This window comes from Carassius gibelio, chromosome A5, assembly GCF_023724105.1.
Source record: "Carassius gibelio isolate Cgi1373 ecotype wild population from Czech Republic chromosome A5, carGib1.2-hapl.c, whole genome shotgun sequence".
Taxonomy (NCBI): domain Eukaryota; kingdom Metazoa; phylum Chordata; class Actinopteri; order Cypriniformes; family Cyprinidae; genus Carassius; species Carassius gibelio.
Genome location: NC_068375.1, coordinates 25,348,775 through 25,353,264, shown reverse-complemented (window position 1 = coordinate 25,353,264; position 4,490 = coordinate 25,348,775). Strand labels below are relative to the sequence as shown.

Below are 4,490 nucleotides of genomic sequence, written 5' to 3'. Positions count from 1 at the left end.
TTTGATTGTTCCAAAACGTCATTTTAAAGCTGGTTATGGAGGCTTGAGCTGTTGATAGCATTCAGTTATTAATGAAGTTATTACAAAGAGAGTGAGAGCGACAGACACACACACACACACACACACACACACACACACACACACACACACACACACACACAGAGAGAGAGAGAAAGAGAGAGCTTTTTTGAATTACGCTAACCTCTGTGCATCTCTGAACACTCTGCTGCTGCAGCATCTCTAAACAGTGCTGTTATTACATCGCTAGTGGTAAATGTCATGTATAGACTTTACGTTGCTACACTATATGGGCTGCTAACTGATAAAATCGAGCTGAAAACAGAAAAGAGCTGACGACACCTTTTTGTGCAAACTGTGTGTCCATTATTACAGTTTTACTATGAGAAGTGATATGGAACCGTAATGCGGTCAGGAGAGATACCTTAAACTAAGTTCGCCGTGCCTTTCCAGAAAATAATTGGACACCTCAGAACGTTCGTCACCCAATCAGATTCAAGCATTCAACGGCCCCGTAGTATAATATTGTTTATTGTTGTTGTTGTTGTTAGTAGTAGTAGCAATAGTAACAGTAGTGTTAAAATGTCAATGTATTCTCTATTTAAAGGGACCGAGAAACATTCTGCCTTGTTTATTTTGCATTTATATGTGCTTTGTATTAGGAAAGTGCTGACCCCCCCAAAAAAGGAAAAAATAAAAACCTTATTAGCCCCTCCTTACTGTTACGGAGTCCAAACACACACAAAGATACGTCAAAAGATCTAAGAGATGTCAACAAATCTCATTTCAGGTAAAATATTTTCTGAATTAACATCCAAGTTCTTTTTTATTATTTCGCTGTATTGTCTGTTTCAAACAACTGAATAGCGATGTTTTGACAGAGGTTATGTATTCATCAGGAATTTTTTTTGTTGTCTTTTTTAAATATACACAACTTCTTCTGTTCACATTTCCTAGTGAACTTGAAACATACCACAGGTGAAATTCAAAACTTGTCTAAAATGGAAAGTAGCAAGGTCATCTCTACAGACAAACTAGAGTTTTTATCCAAATAAATCCACAGGAGACAAAAGACAGCGTTATTTTTGTTGATGGACAGCCGGCCATGGGAACAAATCTCAATACAACTCTTAAAGAATTTTTTAAACCACAACCAAAGGCACTGGGGGTAATGCATTTTGTGATGAATTATAATTATATATATATTACATTTATGTCATCATAAATCATACATACATTTTACATACATTTTACATACATACATTTTATGTCATCATAAATCATCTAACCTATATCTGCTGTCTAGACTGTACAGATAATGATTGGAGTGATGGTCTTCTCACTTGGTATTCTACACACCAGAAATTTCTACAGACACTCTGCTATTGTTGTCTTTAGTGGCATCACCTACTGGGGATCTCTCATTGTAAGTTTCATTTGATGGATTTGTCTTATTTCCCTTTTAATTTTATTTTCCATAATGAAATTCCTGTTTTTCTTTCTCAGTACATCAGCGCTGGCTCTCTGTCTGTTGCAGCGCAGAAAAAACGTAATCCATGTTTGGTATGTACATACAAGATCACCCACCAATTTTAGCACATTTTAACTTTTATTTTATCATATTGTTTCTGAAAGTACTGATTTTGTATCAAAGCTGAAAGGCTGGGATGGTTGTAAAACTTCTACATCTGTAATTCATTCTTGCCCTATTTATGTTAAAGTTAGAATCAATTTTGTACATCAAAATGCATCAGATGCAAAAAGCATCAGATTTTTTAATCAATTATACTTCAGTCTCCATTTATAAAAATACATTTTATTCTAAAACGAACACTTTTCATTATTTTGTTCTAAAAGAAACAAAGCAAACGAAGAAATAATGAATACCAAAAAAAAAAAAAAAAAAAAAAACATTGGCTAACAATTTAAAAAAATTATTCATATACGTATATACATACAACATAAAATGTCACAATTGTCAGTGGTAGCTGTTCATTGTCCCATTTGTGCACTCTTTAAGTGTCCAGTAGAAGTAAATGGGGAAATAATTGTTTGTCACAGTTTCTCCCTAATCAACATCATCATCATCATCATCATCATCATTATCACCATCACAGTGTTCACCCGTCACTGACCTTCACTGCTTTAGATACCTAAGATAGATCTGTCATTCCTTGTAGTTGTCTCCCCTTGTTGTTCAGTAAATCCTGCGTTTGAGTTCACCTCCTGTCTTGTTCACCTCCATTGTCTGTTACAATCCCTCTTGTTTGCTCATATATGATTTCTAGATTTTATGCTTAAAAGTAATAATGCAAGCCTTTTTCAGTGATCTGTTCTTTAAGAAATTTTATGAAATTAGTAAATTCTGTTCCTGCAGGTGAAAGCCTCTCTTGGATTGAATGTGGCCAGTGCCATAACTGCAGGACTAGCCATTATACTGATGGGCATACAATTGAAACTAATATCAATGGATCATCCACATTTTCATGCTGAGGTATTGCATGCATAATGTGCAATATTTTGTATTCATGTTTAATGTTTACTAATTTAAATAATAAGTTTTAAAAGCTGCTATTTATTGAAAAGGACAGTTCATTAAAAAATAAAAATTCTGTCATCTACTCACTCGTACATGACTCTAAACCTGTCTTTCTTGCATAAAACACAAATGGATAAATTCTGAACACTGGTCGCTCTGTAACATAGAGTTACAATGACTAGGTATCGGATATTTAAAGATATTACAAAAGAAGTCCATATGATCACTGAACTATACTGCTGGTCAAAGCAGATCTTTGTGAGAAAAACATGCTGGGATTTTAGTCATTATTCACTGAAAATGACGACATCCTTGAGTAAATAAAGACATATTGGTCTGTTCCTAATATAAACTGAAAGAAATCTCCACGTCATTTTAATTGGAAAACGGTCTTCAAAAGAAAGAAAGGCACATAAGTTTGGCAGAATTTGACCTATTGATTGGATATATGTTTGGAACTACTTTCATATATTTGTGCATGTTGAATGTCCTGTAGAAATTGCGGGTCGTTGGAATAATGCTGATATTCACCATCCCTCAGTTCATCATCTCCATCTGTATCTCAGCATTTGCCTGCAAAGCTACAAGCAACATCCAGTCTACAGTCATCAATGTTTTACTAAACTAGGTAAATGATTTAATGGCAGTGATGCTATTATTGCTATTAAAAGCTTGGGAATCAGTTTTATCATAACAATCAATAGTTATTTTATTTTTACCACCATTTATAACACTTCATTTCATATGAAATAAATAACCTGAGTCATAACCATTTTTTTTTTTCATGTAGTGATTTTATGCATAATATATATTGAAGGGGTGAGTGGAGGGGGGGGGGGGGGTGACCTTGCTACTTGTACTGCATTTGGCTAAACGAGACTTGTCCTTTGCACTTACATAATGTTGCTCTTTTGTTAGTTTTTGATTGCTCTTATTGTCCTCATTTGTAAGTCGCTTCGGATAAAAGCATCTGCTAAATGTAAATGTAAATAATAATAATATATTGTTTTTATATACAGCCAGTTATAAATATGAATGTAGAACTAGTACCAGTTCTTACTCTGGAATTTTTTTTTTTTTTTAGCAAATGCTTTATACAGTTAATGCAGATGTACTTAAATTAATGCATTTAGCAGACTATTATGTCCAAAATGGCTTACAATACAGGGACATTTGTAATTTAAAAATTCCAAATTAATTTGTGAAAAAAATAATAATAATTCAAAAAAAGAAAAAAAGATTTTGTGTGAGAGTCTGTATGTGTTTGACTTGTGAACTGGTTTAGTGTATGTGTGCTTTTGATGCTCTGATCACACATTGTATTTATGCACAGACACATTTCAGTATATTTACATTTCCACACACATTTACCATAATGTTGTGATATGCCTTGTGTATGTTACTATGTTTACTAACTGTAAATGGATCTGTGTATATTAGGTAAATGCAGTCAGGTCAAGGCAATTTTTTTTTCTTTTTTTGATTATCTGCATGTGGTCCTTTTATATTGTAATTTGACTTATCTAAAATGTAAACAAGCTCTAAAAACCTCTAAACAAGCTGTTGCTGTTGTGCTGTCCACATACTGTACACCGTGAATTCTGATTTATTATTATTTTTTGGATCTGCTTCTTTTTTCATGCGTGTTTTGGTGTTTGGTATGAACTATATTAACTAATTGTTTATTAGGTGTCCTTTTGCAGTGTGCAAAGTATATATTTGGAAAGATACCTAAATTTAACTAAATAAAAGCTTGCAGAAAATACAGTTTTGTGTGAATCAACCTTCAATATTATTGTTTTCTTTGTTAGATAGCAAATTATTTAAATTATAAATGGTGTAAGCTTGATTAAAAGTGTGTGATTAATCATTATTTACTGCACAAAAAGGGTTTGATTAATCACACACAAAAAGATAAATAATAATAAAAAAA

At 32.9% G+C, this 4,490-nt stretch overlaps 1 pseudogene; it reads left to right on the top strand.

Moving 5' to 3' along the window:
• Window positions 1–1,019: 1,019 nt before the first annotated feature.
• On the top strand, window positions 1,020–3,293 carry LOC128014974 (membrane-spanning 4-domains subfamily A member 12-like; annotated as a pseudogene).
• Window positions 3,294–4,490: the final 1,197 nt, after the last annotated feature.